General features: G+C 47.5%; 1 non-coding gene across 1 annotated transcript; it reads left to right on the top strand.

Annotated features, from left to right (window-relative positions):
• The first annotated feature begins 11,707 nt into the window (after window positions 1–11,707).
• On the top strand, window positions 11,708–11,779 carry TRNAW-CCA (transfer RNA tryptophan (anticodon CCA)). Its single transcript has one exon. It is a non-coding gene; the product is annotated as a tRNA-Trp (tRNA).
• Window positions 11,780–16,904: the final 5,125 nt, after the last annotated feature.

The following is a 16,904-nucleotide window of genomic DNA, read 5'->3' as shown; positions in this document are numbered from 1 at the left end:
TCGCTTCTCCATAGCTCGTAGGTTCATTGTTGTTTAGCAACATGACTTCCAAGACAGGATTACGTACCACTCTGAAGTAGTACGCATCCTTGTCATCCCACGAGGTTTGGTAGTGACTTGATCTGAAGTTTCATGATCACTATCATAAGCTTCCACTTCAATTGGTGTAGGTGCCACAGGAACAACTTCCTGTGCCCTGCCACACACTAGTTGAAGAGACGGTTCAATAACCTCATCAAGTCTCCACCATCCTCCCACTCAATTCTTTCGAGAGAAACTTTTCCTCGAGAAAGGACCCGATTCCAGAAATAATCCCTTATTGCTTTCGGATCTGAGACAGGAGGTATGCCCAACTGTTTTGGGTGTCCTATGAAGATGCATTTATCCGCTTTGGGTTCGAGCTTATCAGCCTGAAACCTTTTCACATAAGCGTCGCAGCCCCAAACTTTTAAGAAATGACAGCTTAGGTTTCTCTAAACCATAGTTCATACGGTGTCATCTCATCGGAATTACGTGGTGCCCTATTTAAAGTGAATGTGGTTGTCTCTAATGCCTAACCCATAAACTATCGTGGTAATTCGATAAGAGACATCATGGTATGCATCATATCCAATAGGGTGCAGTTATGATGTTCGGACACACCATCACACCATGGTGTTCCAGGCTATATTAGTTGTGAAACAATTTCCACAGTGTCTTAATTCTGTGCCAAACTCGTAATTCAGATATTCATCTCTATGATCATATCATAGATCTTTTATCCTTTTGTCACGACGATCTTTCAACTTCACCCTGAAATTACTTGAACCTTTCAATAATTCAGACTCGTGATTCATCAAGTAAATATACTCAACATCTACTCAAATCATCTGTGAAGTAAGAACATAACGATATCCACTACACGCCTCAGCACTCATTGGACTGCACACATCAAAATGTATTACTTCCAACAAGTTGCTTTCTAGTTCCATTTTACTGAAAACGAGGCTTTCAGTCATCTTGCCCATGTGGTATGATTTGCATGTCTCAAGTGATTCAAAATCAAGTGAGTCCAAACGATCCATCTGTATAGAGTTTCTTCATGCATATCTACCAACAAACATGGTTCGCATGTCTCAATCCTTTCAAAAATGAGTGAGTCCAAAGATCCATCAACATGGAGCTTCTTCATGCGTTTTATACCGATATGACTTAAGTGGCAGTGCCACAAGTAGGTGGTACTATCATTAATATCTTATATCTTTTTGGCATGAACATGTGTATCACTATGATCGAGATTCAATGAACCATTCATTTTAGGTGCAAGACCATTGAAGGTATTATTCAAATAAACAGAGTAACCATTATTCTCCTTAAATGAATAACCGTATTGCGATAGACATAATCCAGTCATGTCTATGCTCAACGCAAACACCAAATAACAATTATTTAGGTTTTAATACCAATCTCGATGGTAGAGGGAGCGTACGATATTTGATCAACCTTGGAAATACTTCCAACACATATCGTCATCTCACCTTTTAGCTAGTCTCCGTTTATTCCGTAGCCTTTTGTTTCGAGTTTACTAACATTTAGCAACCGAACCGGTATCTAATACCATGGTGCTACTAGGAGTACTAGTAAAGTACACATTAACACAATGTATATCCAATATACTTCTATTGACTTTGCCAGCCTTCTCATCTACCAAGTATCTAGGGTAATTCTGCTCCAGTGGCTGTTCCTCTTATTACAGAAGCACTTAGTCTCGGGTTTGGGTTCAACCTTGGGTTTCTTCACTAGAGCAGCAGCTGAATTACCGTTTCATGAAGTATCCCTTCTTGCCCTTGCCCTTCTTGAAACTAGTGGTTTCACTAACCATCAACAATTGATGCTCCTTCTTGATTTCTACTTTTGTGGTGTCAAACATCGCGAATATCTCAAGGATCATCATATATGTCCCTGATATATTATAGTTCATCACGAAGCTCTAGCAGCTTGGTGGTAATGACTTCGGAGAAACATCACTATCTCATCTGGAAGATCAACTCCCACTCGATTCAAATGATTGTTGTACTCAGACAATCTGAGCACAAGCTCAACAATTGAGCTTTTCTCCCTTAGTTTGCAGGCTAAGAAAATCGTCGGAGGTCTTATACCTCTTGACGTGGGCATGAGCCCGAAATCCCAATTTCAGTCCTTGGAACATCTCATATGTTCTGCGATGTTTCAAAAACGTCTTTGGTGCCTCAATTCTAAACCATTTAGCATTACGCACTGAACTATCATGTAGTCATCAAAACGTGTATGTCAGATGTTCGCAACATCCACAGACGACGTTCGAGGTTCAGCACACTGAGCGGTGCATTAAGGACATAAGCCTTCTACTGTCTGCATAAATGCTACTATCAACTTTCAACTAATTTTTCTCTAGGAACATATCTAAACAGTAGAACTGAAGCGTGAGCTACGACATAATTTGCGAAGACCTTTTGACTATGTTCAGGATAATTAAGTTCATCTTATGAACTCCCACTCAGATAGACATCCCTCTAGTCATCTAAGTGATTACATGATCCGAGTCAACTAGGCCGTGTCCGATCATCACGTGAGACGGACTAGTCAACATCGGTGAACATCTTCATGTTGATCGTATCTTCTATACGACTCATGCTCGACCTTTCGGTCTCTTGTGTTCTGAGGCCATGTCTGTACATGCTAGGCTCGTCAAGTTAACCTAAGTGTTTCGCATGTGTTCCGAGGCCATGTCTGTACATGCTAGGCTCGTCAACACCCATTGTATTCGAACGTAAGAATCTATCACACCCGATCATCACGTGGTGCTTCGAAACGACGAACTTTCGCAACGGTGCACAGTTAGGGGGAACACCTTCTTGAAATTTTAGTGAGGGATCATCTTATTTACTACCGTCGTTCTAAGCAAATAAGATGTATAAACATGATAAACATCACATGCAATCAAATAGTGACATGATATGGCCAATATCATATTGCTCCTTTTGATCTCCATCTTCGGGGCTCCATGATCATCATCCTCACCGGCATGACACCATGATCCATCATCATTCATCATCGTGTCTTCATGAAGTTGTCTCGCCAACTATTACTTCTACTTCTACAGCTAACGGTTAGCAATAAAGTAAAGTAATTACATGACGTTTATGTTGACACGCAGGTCATAAATAAATAAAGACAACTCCTATGGCTCCTGCCGGTTGTCATACTCATCGACATGCAAGCCGTGATTCCTATTACAAGAACATGATCAATCTCATACATCACATATATCATTCATCACATTCTTTCGGCCATATCACATCACATAGCATACCCTGCAAAAACAAGTTAGACGTCCTCTAATTGTTGTTTGCATGTTTTACGTGGCTGCTATGGGTTTCTAGCAAGAACGTTTCTTACCTACGCAAGAACCACAACGTGATATGCCAATTGCTATTTACCCTTCATAAGGACCCTTTTCATCGAATCCGATCCGACTAAAGTGGAAGAGACAGACACCCGCTAGCCACCTTATGCAACTAGTGCATGTCAGTCGGTGGAACCAGTCTCACGTAAGAGTACGTGTAAGGTCGGTCTGGGCCGCTTCATCCCACGATGCCGCCGAATCAAGATTGGACTAGTAACGGTAAGCATATTGAACAAAATCAACGCCCACAACTACTTTGTGTTCTACTCGTGCATAGAAACTACGCATAGACCTAGCTCATGATGCCACTGTTGGGGAACGTAGCAATAATTCAAAATTTTCCTACGTGCCACCAAGATCAATCTATGGAGTCATCTAGCAACGAGGGAGGAGTGGATCTACATACCCTTGTAGATCGCGCGCGGAAGCGTTCAAGAGAATGGGGATGAGGAAGTCGTACTCGACATGATCCAAATCACCGGAGATCCTAGCGCCGAACGGACGGCACCCCCGCGTTCAACACACATACGGTCAGCGTAACGTCTCCTTCTTCTTGATCCAGCAAGGGAAAGGAGAGGTTGAGGAAGATGGCTCCAACAGCAGCACGACGGCGTGGTGGTGGTGGAGCTGTAGTACTCCGGCAGGGCTTCGTCAAGCACTATGGAGGAGGAGGATGTGTTGGAGAGGGAGAGGGAGGCACCAAAGGCGTGGCTTGAGAGGCCCTCCTTCCCCCACTATATATAGGGAGCCTAAGAGAGGGGCGCCAGCCCTAGGAGATCCAATCTCCTAGGGGGCGGCCAAGGGAGGAACCCCTCCTCCCCAAGGCACCTAGGAGGTGCCTTCCCCCTTTGGGACTCTTCCCTTCCTTATCTCTTGGCGCATGGGCCTCTTGGGGCTGGTGCCCTTGGCCCATATAGGCCAAGGCGCACCCCCTACAGCCCATGTGGCCCCCGGGGCAGGTGGCCCCACCCGGTGGACCCCCGGGACCCTTCCGGTGGTCCCGGTACAATACCGGTGACCCCGAAACTTGTCCCGATGGCCGAAATAGCACTTCCTATATATAATTCTTTACCTCCGGACCATTCCGGAACTCCTCGTGACGTCCGGGATCTCATCTGGGACTCTGAACAACATTCGGGTTACTGCATACACATATCCCTACAACCCTAGCGTCACCGAACCTTAAGTGTGTAGACCCTACGGGTTCGGGAGACATGTAGACATGACCGAGATCGCTCTCCGGTCAATAACCAACAGCGGGATCTGGATACCCATGTTGGCTCCCACATGCTCCTCGATGATCTCATCGGATGAACCACGATGTCGAGGATTCAAGCAACCCCGTATACAATTCCCTTTGTCAATCGGTATGTTACTTGCCCGAGATCCGATCGTCGGTATCCCAATACCTTGTTCAATCTCGTTACCGACAAGTCACTTTACTCGTACCGTAATGCATGATCCCGTGACTAGACACTTGGTCACTTTGATCTCATTATGATGATGCATTACCGAGTGGGCCTAGTGATACCTCTCCGTCATACGGAGTGACAAATCCCAGTCTTGATCCGTGTCAACCCAACCGACACTTTTGGAGATACCCGTAGTATACCTTTATAGTCACCCAGTTGCGTTGTGATGTTTGGTACACCCAAAGCACTCCTACAGTATCCGGGAGTTACACGATCTCATGGTCTAAGGAAAAGATACTTGACATTGGAAAACTCTAGCAAACGAACTACACGATCTTATGCTATGTTTAGGATTGGGTCTTGTCCATCACATCATTCTCCTAATGATGTGATCCCGTTATCAACGACATCCAATGTCCATGGCCAGGAAACCGTAACCATCTATTGATCAACGAGCTAGTCAACTAGAGGCTTACTAGGGACATGGTGTTGTCTATGTATCCACACATGTATCTGAGTTTCCTATCAATACAATTATAGCATGGATAATAAATGATTATCATGAACAAGGAAATATAATAATAATAACTAATTTATTATTGCCTCTAGGGCATATTTCCAACAGTGGCGGCATTCGGCACGGCGTGAGCACATGACTCAATTGGGAGCCTCGAAAGAGGTGCGCAAGGGTGTGAGAGGAGGCTTGGGAGGTGGCAGTGGCCGGAAACGACAATGGAAAGGTGTGTTGAGGCCACAGCGTGGCCACGAGCTCCAACTTGGTGGTAGGAGGTGGCGGTGAAGGAAGTACGTACGTGCAATTGTTGGTCTTATATATATACGAGATATGTGGAGGCTATGCCTGGTCTTATATATATACGAGATATGTGGAGGCTATGCCCCATGCAACCCTAAAACCAAACTTGGTAACAGAGCCACTTTTTCATTGCGCCGTCGCCCCTCCTCGACATCGCGCCGCCACTCCGATCTCGCGTCGCCGCCCTGGTCTCGCGAAGACCCCAAGCTCCTTTTCGCCTTCGTTCCTCGATCGATGGCTTCTGGGTCTTCTTCAGCGGCGATGCAGTTGGCCATCATCGGCCCTGTGGTGACGCCTCTGGCCGCGACGGTGCCAGTCCCATCCATCGCGCCCTCCCTTGTTGTACGTCTGGATCGCGGCAACTTCCCGCTATGGCGAACCCTCACCGTGACGCATCTCTCCGGTGCCTCTCTCCATGGCTACCTGAACGGCTCTGTCGCTGCCCCGACCACAACCATCTCCCAGGGGGCGGGTGATGCCGCCACCACTGTGGCAAACCCTGCGTATGCAACGTGGTGGACGCGGGACCAGAAGGTCCTCGGGATGCTCCTCTCCTCCATGACGGAGGACATTGCATCTCAGCTGATCAGCTGCAAGTCCATTGCTGCCGCGTGGACCTCCATCCATGCCATGTTCAGCGTGTAGAACCGTGCCGGGGTTCGGCACATCCGGCGACAGATTCAGTCGCTGAAGAAGAACGACATGACTGTCAGCGAGTACATGCACAAGGTGAAGGCTCTTGGCGACGCCATGGCCTCCGTTGGATCTCCCCTCGCTGATGACGAGATCATCGACTACATGCTCGTCGGATTGGGCAAGGCCTTCAACCCGATCGCGGCTTCGCTCAGCGTCGTGGTCACCCCGGTCGTGCTGGCTGAGTTCTACTCCATGGTTCTCAACTATGAAGCGCTGCAGCTGTCGCAGCAGGCCGACGATGAGGAGTGGACCTCGTCGGCCAACGCCGTGGCACGGTCCGGTGCTCCTGCCCCCGTCAACCGTCCTCGAGTGCCTGACACTGGTCGCGCAACCGACGTCTGCCCCGCTGGAGGCTACCCGCAGCAACAGGGGCAGGGTTACCAGCACGGCGGCCAAGACAACCGTCGTAACAACGGCGGTGGAGGAGGCGGCAACGGCCGCAACGACAATCGTCGCTAGCGCCCGAGGTGCCAGATTTGCAAGAATTGGGGTCACGAAGCCGATACCTGCAAGAAGCACTTCGATTCGGACTACTCCAGCGGCAATGGCCGCTCGGCATATAATGCATCGACCTCCTCCAACAACTCCACGCACTGGGTTCTGGACTCCGGCGCCACGGATCACCTGTCTAGTGACCTGGAGTGTCTTCAGTTCCGCGAGCGTTACGGCGGCCATGATCAGGTTCAGGTGGCCAACAACTCAGGTTTGTCTATTTCACATATTGGGCACTCGACTTTAGCCGGTTCTTCTCTTCGCCTGAACAATATTTTACATGTTCCAAATATTAGCCAACATCTTCTATTAGTCTATCGTCTTGTGTTGGATAATCGTATCTTCATTGAATTTCATAAATATTTTTTCCTTGTTAAGGACAAAGCCACCAGGAGAATTCTTCTTCAAGGTAGAAGCAAAGGAGGGCTCTACCCTCTTCCACTCGGGCGAGCCTCGCATCTGTCCGAGCGTCAAGCGTCGTCCAGCGTCCGTGTCTCCTCATCTCAGTGGTATCAGCATCTCGGTCATCCGTCCAAAAATGTCGTCAGTTCCATTGTTAGGAATAATGATCTCGAGTGTTCAACCTCAGATACTTCTGCTTTAGTTTGTGATGCTTGTCAATGTGGTAAAAGTCGTCAACTATCCTATACTGCTTCTGCTCGTGTGTCTACCATGCCTCTTGAATTAGTTCATACTGATGTTTGGGGCCCTGCTCATGCTTCCTCTCGGGGGGTACAAGTATTATGTGAGTTTTATTGACGACTACTCCCATTTTTTCTGGATCTATCTACTAAAACATAAGTCCAATGTTGAACAGGTGTTCTATGCTTTTCAAGCACATGTTGAGCGCCTTTTGGATGCTAAGCTTAAAGTTGTCCAATCTGACTAGGATGGCGAATACCATAAGTTGCATGGTTATTTTCTTCGTACAGGCATCTCTCACCGAGTTTCTTGCCCCCACACCTCCCAACAGAACGGCATTGCCGAGCGCAAACACCGACACTTGGTTGAAACTGGTCTTGCTTTGTTGGCTCACTCGTCTCTCCCTTTACGTTATTGGGATGAAGCTTTTCTGACTGCGTGTTACCTCATTAACCGCATGCCCACCCCCGTGCTTGGTCAACATACTCCTATTCATCGTCTTCTAAAAATTCCACCCAACTATTCTTTTCTTCGTACTTTCGGGTGCGCTTGTTGGCCTAGTTTGCGGAAGTATAACTCACACAAACTAGAATTTCGGTCCAAGATGTGTGTTTTTCTTTGATATAGTCCTATGCATAAGGGGTACAAGTGTCTTGATCGATCTACGGGTCGTATATACATCTCGCGTGACATTATCCTTGACGAGTCTGTCTTTTCGTTTGCTACTCCCGGTGTCACTGTCGATGTGTCTACACTTGACGAGGCTATTTCTTTTCCATCCACATAACCGGCTACGAGTGCTCATGTGCGTAATTATGACCTAACCTACTTGGCTACTGATCCTTCTGACCTAGCCAGTGTTTCTCCTATTCATGATTTTTTACCCTCTAGTGATGCTCCACGCCTGGCCACGATCGACGTACGAGCCATGTCGGTCGACGTGCATGGCGGCACGGCTTCCCAGGCAGGGGTCCCACATGCGCATGCTAGGCCTGCGTCGCATGGTGCTGCGGCTGGCTCCCCCTGCGCCTCGCGCGGCCCATGTGCCGGCCCATGAGCCAGCTTTGCCAGCTCCTGTGACACCGTCGCCGAGTCCAACACCGTCGCCGTCCTCGCCTACGCCTCCGCCCATCGAGCACCCTCATCCCATGGTGACTCGTACCCGTGATGCTACTCGTCGTGAGAAGGAATTTACTGATGGGACGGTGCGGTATAATCCTCTTCGTCGTGCCTTCTTTGTGACACCAATGTCACATCATGATGCCCTCCGTGAGCCGGCGTGGCGTGATGCTATGGCTGCTGAGTTTGCAGCGCTTTGACAAAATGGCACATGGGTCTTGGTTCCTCGACCCTCTGGCGTTAACGTTGTTGGCAGTAAATGGGTTTTCAAGACGAAGCAACACGCTGATGGATCTGTTGACAAGTACAAGGCTCGCCTCGTTGTTCGTGGTTTTACTCAATGGCAAGGTCTTGACTATGGTGATACTTTCATTCCCGTGGTAAAGCCGACTACTATTTGTTTGGTTCTTTCGCTTGCTGTTTCTCGAGGATGGAGTTTGAGGCAAATTGATGTCAGCAATGCATTTCTTCATGGCTTTCTTTCCGAGAATGTTTATATGCAGCAACCACCAGGCTTTGAAGATGCTCGGTTTCCTTCACATGTGTGCAAGTTGCAACGAGCTCTCTATGGTCTCAAACAGTCGCCACGTGCTTGGTATGCTCGCCTCAGTGCTCGCCTTCTTCAGCTTGGTTTTGTTTCTTCAAAGGCGGACGCATCTCTATTCATCTTTGTTGTGCATGGCGTCCAGATATACATGCTTGTGTATGTTGATGATATTGTCATTGCTGGCCCCACTCTGGCTGCAGTTGATCGTCTGGTGCGATCCTTCTCCGACAGTTTTCCTATCAAGGATCTTGGTCCTCTCCAGTATTTCTTGGGGCTTGAAGCGTCCTACAATTCAGGGGGCATGACGCTGACTCAAAGAAAGTATGACTTGATCTTCTTCATCGTGTGAGTATGGAGAATTGTAGGCCTACCTTTACACCATTATCTGCCACTGAGCATCTGGCTCGTGAGGTCGGCACCCCCTTGGGTGTTGAGGATGCCACTCGATATCGCAGCATTGTTAGAGGACTTCAGTATTTAACGCTAACTCGTCCCGACCTGTCCTTTGCAGTCAACAAGGTTTGCCAGTATTTATCACAGCCGACTAATGATCATTGGGAAGCTGTCAAGCGTATATTGTGTTATGTCAAAGGGACTTTGAGTACGGGATTGAGGATTCATAAATCTCCTTCCACTGGTGTCAGTATTTTCACGGATGCTGATTGGGCTGGATGCATTGATGACCGACGTTCCACTAGTGGTTTTGCTGAGTTTGTTGGATCAAATCTTGTCTCATGGAGTTCCAAGAAACAGCCAACTGTCTCTAGATCGAGTACGAAGGCAGAGTATAAAGCTTTAGCTAATGGAGCAGCTGAAGCAATCTGGGTGGAGACCTTACTCAAGGAGCTTGGGGTCTTCAAGCAGCGTACCGCCATTCTATGGTGTGATAATCTTGGGGCTACATACCTGATGGCAAATCCAGTCTTTCACGCAAGAACCAAGCACATAGAGATAGATTTTCACTTTGTGCGTGAGCGCGTTGCTTCTGGTGTTTTAGATGTCAGGTTTATCTCGACTAATGACCAACTGGCTGATGTATTTACTAAACCGGCCACACGACAGATGTTAGAACGTTTCCGGTCCAATCTGAACCTTGTATGCAGTAGTATTTCAAATTGAGGTGGTGTGTTGGAAACCCTGTCGTATTGTAACTTAACTCTGTATTGTTGGTCTTATATATATACGAGAATGTGAAGGCTATGCCCCATGTAACCCTAAAACCAAACTAGGAGGCGACACCAGGACCAGGGGCACGGGTGCAGGTGGTGCCAGCTCGGCACGCCGAAGCCAGCGGCGTGGTTGGAGATGTCGCCGACGCTGATTTTGGTGGCGGCGGGGGAGGTGGTTGGAGTAGGAAAAAATCGTAAAAAATGAGATATTGAGGATGAACGTGATTTTCAAAATATTTAGAGGGAGGTTTTTTTTGCGAGAACGGAGGGTTGCTTCTTGGATCTCCCTAGGACGTTTTGGTAAACTTGGTTCATATGAATGTCCAAATCATGTAAAGAGCGATATATTCTAAAAAAGAAAATTGAAATAAGAGTCATACAGTACAATATTACAGTGTTGGACCTAAATGCTTACATTGACCCTCCGTCGAAGCTAAGAGACGCCGCAGTGTTGGACCTAAATGCACGCCGATCACTAGACGGACGGCGGGAGGCGCAACGGTACGTGCTCGGCCACGCCGGCCGGAATCTTGGGATCGGCGACCGGAAGAGGGCACAGTAACCGTACGTACCACGTAGCTAGCTAGGGACCTAGTACTACCGCGTACGTACGTACGTACGTGCACGCAATTGAAAGGAGACGGCGCAACCAACCAACGATCTCGCGTGTCTCGTCTCGTATGGGAAGAACGGATCGGATGGGACTTGCGGGCGGATGGATCGATCAACCGACTGGAAAGACAGCACCACGTGACCGGTGGTTACTGCGGCGGAAGGACCGGCTAATTTGGCGAGCCTAGCCGAGCTAGGGGCCGAGCGAGGCGATGTCGTTAATGGCGGTCGGGGCCGACCAACCGAGGCGGCTCGGCCGCCGCGCCGCCTCCGTCTGGTGGCGGAGGCGGAGGCGGTGTACGTGCGCTCGCTACGCTGCATGCGTGCATGCATCGGATGCCTCCGAGCGCGGAGCCGTGGATTCTGTTGTTGTTTTCTGTAGTCGATGTGGATCGACCTGACAATTGACTCGTCGCCGGCCGGCCTGGTCGCGTCCGCCCTGGTCCTGGCGTATATTAATGCACCGCGCGCGCTGTCGCTGGTCGTGGGCGTTTCTGTTCCTTGTTTCATCCAGAGATCTGGTGCACAAAACACTGCGTAGTAGTAGCACGATGATACGATCTACCATGGACAAGGTTAAGATGGAGGAGGCACCCTGGATGTGAGAATTACTGCTAAATGTGCGCACTCGCGGGGTACGGATGCCCCCTGCGGTTTGCACGAGTCAGTGGTTGTGCTCTTGCCGGTGCAACTTGGTGATGAGCTCTACCGAAGATTCAGCACAGGAGGGAAAGTTGGCACGAGTAGAGATTAGAGATTTAGTGATAATGTCATCACACCGGATCCGTGGCGCAATGGTAGCGCGTCTGACTCCAGATCAGAAGGTTGCGTGTTCGATTCACGTCGGGTTCAATATCCCGAACATATTATTCCAGTTTCTTTTTTTCCTATCCCGGGCTCCACATTTTGGGCCGCATTTTCTTCTAAACTTATTGGACTTCATGTGGCTTTTGACAGCAGTCCATTCCCCCGGTTCAACATCTCAGGCCACATTTCCCTTTTTTAGAGCCTTGGGCCGGATCCACTTTTTCCTATATAAACTTATTGGACCTCATGTGGCTTTTGACGCTGGTCCATTCCCCCAACTCAACATCTTGGGCCGTATTTCTTTTTTGAGAAGCTTGGGCCGTATCTTTTTTCCTATCAAAACTTATTGGACCTCGTGTGGCTTTTGACACTGGTCCATTCCCCCAGCTCAACATCTTGGGCCGTATTTCTTTTTTGAGAAGCTTGGGCCGTATCTTTTTTCCTATCAAAACTTATTGGACCTCGTGTGGCTTTCGACACTGGTCCATTCTCTTGGGCCGTATTTCTTTCTTGAGAGGCTTGGACCATATTGCCTGTGTACGACTTTAGTTCTGAGTTCTAGGTTGCTTAAAAAAAACCCAGTTTTGCTAACGCACATCTAGATGTGCCCTAAGTATTGCACATCTAAGTCCCGTGTCCTTGATTTTACGCGGATATTTGTGCAAATATTTTCTTTCCTCCTTTTTCTTTTTCTTCCTAATTTGATTGAGCGAGTTAGATGTGCAATAACTAGGACACATCTAGATGTGCCCTAAACATACCCAAATAATCTGAATTCCAGGTCTTCCTTTTGTTCCGAGTCTGATAATTTTGGTCCTAGTTTCGTGAAAATGACCGAATTCTTCTACTTTTTTTAATCCAACGAGACATGGGAATGACATTGAATATTACTTGTCCGGGTCCTCTTGAGTAAGTTAGGGGACGTTCTAGTTACCGATGTTAGTTCATAAAAAAAACTTGATGCATGGACATTTGCGATTTATAATTAGTGATTTTTTTCTGTCAGGAAATAATTTATATTACTTAAATATCAATGGTACATTCCTTGTTACAACAATTTACTATCATAATTGGTACAGACCCAAGCCAAACAATTGTGCACTTCTGACATCTACCACAGTTCGCCAATAGGTAACTTATATGATTTTGATAGAGATACACCTGATTAATATGAGTATTTCGTTCTTCCATCTTTAGTTTTATTTCGTCCACCATGAAAGTGTGTCTTCACATCATGCAGTAAGAAAAGTGCATGCATCGTCTCTGGGTACCATACCGAATCCTGCTCAATTATCAGAGGGGTCAAAAGGATCCACTGGTGTTTAGTTTCACCCATCCCTGCATCCACGGTTCTCAATGTGGAGTAGTGTCGCATGAAATATTAGCACCCTTCTCACCACATATCTTGCAGATTCTGAGATGACAACTTTGTTTTTTTACCATGTCATGTTCAAGACCCCGACCGATCAAAGTGAGTGATGAAACATAGCTACACATGAATATGTCGAATACCTCGGTTGGCCGCACAGGCTTGAAGTGGACAACCTCGTTGCAGACGTACCAGATCCTCCAAGTAGCACGAAAAACTTCACCCTTTGATCCTCGGGAAAAATCATATGCAATATGGAGAGACCATTCAGTGACGGTGTTTCTAATGTTTGCTGGCTTGAGGAGGCGCCAAATGGCAGCCATCGACGACTACAACTCTCTTTCATGCGTGAATCTGCACAACACACGGAAGGAGTCTTCACATTCCATAGCACACATGATAGCCACCGACTCCTCCAATTTTCTTTCATGCTTCAACTTTGAGGTCGACATCGAGTTAGCTGATAGTCTCCATGCAACTATTGGCCAAATTTTTGCTTGATCTATCAAGGTACCATGCTAATTAAGATTCTTCCAAATTTCCCACAGGTGCATAACTGGAAAAATCTTGATTAGCATGATACAACTAGTCAAAAGCGAGCCGATAGGTGCTTCTCATCGAGAAGTTGCTTGGTTTCTCACAGAGCTGTGTTATACAGACGACAAATCCCAGACGATTCATGCACGACATGAAAATCCAGCCATACATGCATGTCTACATGGGAGCAACGGCCACAGGGATTGGTAGTCGTCCTCACATCGTCCATCTTTTTCGTCTGTATAGCCATTTCGTTTCTCACATGCCATGCCAGGAAGTTATCATTGTTCCCTAGGAGAGATTTATTTTCAGTATTTCCTCGGCATCAAGGAGAAAGTGCTGACGGATCAAGTGAGAGTTCCAAGTATCATTAAGATTCAAAAATTCATTGATCCAACCCAACTGACACCGTCCTTGCATTGATACTACCTTGAAGTTTGATTTTTGTTGGGAATCCAACGATTCCTCCAAATCATAACTTGAGTTTTCTTTCCGATTTCCATATCAATTTTAACAATTCTTGTCCATGAGATATACCTCGCCACGAGGAAGATAGATTACCGGTGAACATTGTATCCTCAAGCCTTCTGTTTGGATAATACTTGACCTTTAGAACTCTTGCACACAAACTCTTGCACACTAATTACTGGCAAACAACAAATGAGAAATTCTTACTGCTCTTCAACACACGTTCACCAGTAATTAGTGATCAAGCATTCAAGCATATGTTTAGGTTCTTGGTTTAAGTGCTTATACCTTTAGTGAATCTCGCTCGCACGGAACAAAAATAAATTCCCATCACAAGAGCAACTCTAGCAGATCCGCTAAAAATCTATACCGCAAAAATTGTTTCAGGGATCCTCTAAAACGAATCCCTCAAACGATTTTGTGGTATCGCCCATGGCACAGCAGAGTAGATCTGCTAAAAACGATACTGCAAATTTAAAAGGAAGTTCATCATGCATTCATAACATAAAAACATATACCAGACTAATCTAGACCTAGGGATGGCCGGCTCATGGCTCGTTAACGAGTTAGAACTCCTTCGCCGACCTCCAAAGAGCATGGGCGTAGTCGTGGTCTTCCTTGGCGACGGCGAGATGCTCTGTAGTGCCTTCTGTTGGAAATATGCCCTAGAGGCAATAATAAAAGTATTATTATTATATTTCCTTGTTCATGATAATTGTCTTTTATTCATGCTATAACTGTATTATCCGGAAATCGTAATACACGTGTGAATACATAGACCACAATATGTCCCTAGTGAGCCTCTAGTTGACTAGCTCGTTGTGATCAACAGATAGTCATGGTTTCCTGGCTATGGACATTGGATGTCGTTGATAACGGGATCACATCATTAGGAGAATGATGTGATGGACAAGACCCAATCCTAAGACTAGCACAAAGATCGTGTAGTTCGTTTGCTAGAGCTTTGCCAATGTCAAGTATCTCTTCCTTTGACCATGAGATCGTGTAACTCCTGGATACCGTAGGAGTGCTTTGGGTGTATCAAACGTCACAACGTAACTGGGTGACTATAAAGGTGCACTACAGGTATCTCCGAAAGTATCTATTGTTTTATGCGGATCGAGACTGGGATTTGTCACTCCGTGTAAACGGAGAGGTATCTCTGGGCCCACTCGGTAGGACATCATCATATGCGCAATGTGACCAAGGAGTTGATCACGGGATGATGTGTTACGGAACGAGTAAAGAGACTTGCCGGTAACGAGATTGAACAAGGTATCGGTATACCGACGATCGAATCTCGGGCAAGTAACATACCGATAGACAAAGGGAATTGAATACGGGATCGATTGAGTCCTTGACATCGTGGTTCATCCGATGAGATCATCGTGGAACATGTGGGAGCCATCATGGGTATCCAGATCCCGCTGTTGGTTATTGACCGGAGAACGTCTCGGTCATGTCTGCATGTCTCCCGAACCCGTAGGGTCTACACACTTAAGGTTCGATGACGCTAGGGTTATAAAGGAAGCTTGTATGTGGTTACCGAATGTTGTTCGGAGTCCCGGATGAGATCCCGGACGTCACGAGGAGTTCCGGAATGGTCCGGAGGTAAAGATTTATATATAGGAAGTCCTGTTTCGGCCATCGGGACAAGTTTCGGGGTCATCGGTATTGTACCGGGACCACCGGAAGGGTCCCGGGGGCCCACCGGGTGGGGCCACCTGCCCCGGGGGGCCACATGGGCTGTAGGGGGTGCGCCTTGGCCTACATGGGCCAAGGGCACCAGCCCCAAGAGGCCCATGCGCCAAGAGAAAGGAAAAGGGGAAGAGTCCTAAAGGGGGAAGGCACCTCCGAGGTGCCTTGGGGAGGATGGACTCCTCCCCATCCTTAGCCGCACCCCTTCCTTGGAGGAGGGGGCAAGGCTGCGCCCTCCCCCTCTCCCTTGGCCCTATATATAGTGGGGAAAAGGAGGAGCAATCATACCTAAGGCCTTTGGTTGCCTCCCTCTCCCTCCCGTGACACATCTCCTCTCCCGTAGGTGCTCGGCGAAGCCCTGCAGGATTGCCACGCTCCTCCACCACCACCACGCCGTTGTGCTGCTGCTGGATGGAGTCTTCCTCAACCTCTCCCTCTCTCCTTGCTGGATCAAGGCGTGGGAGACATCGTCCGAGCTGTACGTGTGTTGAACGCGGAGGTGCCGTCCGTTCGGCACTTGATCATCGGTGATCTGAATCACGACGAGTACGACTCCATCAACCCCGTTCACTTGAACGCTTCCGCTTAGCGATCTACAAGGGTATGTAGATGCACTCTCCTTTCTACTCGTTGCTGGTCTCTCCATAGATAGATCTTGGTGTTACGTAGGAAAATTTTTGAATTTCTGCTACGTTCCCCAACAGTGGCATCATGAGCTAGGTCTATTGCGTAGATTCTTTGCACGAGTAGAACACAAAGTAGTTGTGGGCGTCGATATTGTTCAATATGCTTGCCGTTACTAGTCTTATCTTGATTCGGCGGCATCGTGGGATGAAGCGGCCCGGACCAACCTTACACGTACGCTTACGTGAGACCGGTTCCACCGACAAACATGCACTAGTTGCATAAGGTGGCTGGCGGGTGTCTGTCTCTCCCACTTTAGTCGGATCGGATTCGATGAAAAGGGTCCTTATGAAGGGTAAATAGCAATTGGCATATCACGTTGTGGTTCATGCGTAGGTAAGAAACGTTCTTGCTAGAAACCCATAGCAGCCACGTAAAACATGCAACAACAATTAGAGGACGTCTAACTTGTTT

This window comes from Triticum aestivum, chromosome 2A, assembly GCF_018294505.1.
Source record: "Triticum aestivum cultivar Chinese Spring chromosome 2A, IWGSC CS RefSeq v2.1, whole genome shotgun sequence".
NCBI classification, from domain to species: Eukaryota; Viridiplantae; Streptophyta; class Magnoliopsida; order Poales; family Poaceae; genus Triticum; species Triticum aestivum.
The sequence above is the reverse complement of the archived record's forward strand: the minus strand, read 5'-3'. Positions and strand labels throughout refer to the sequence as shown.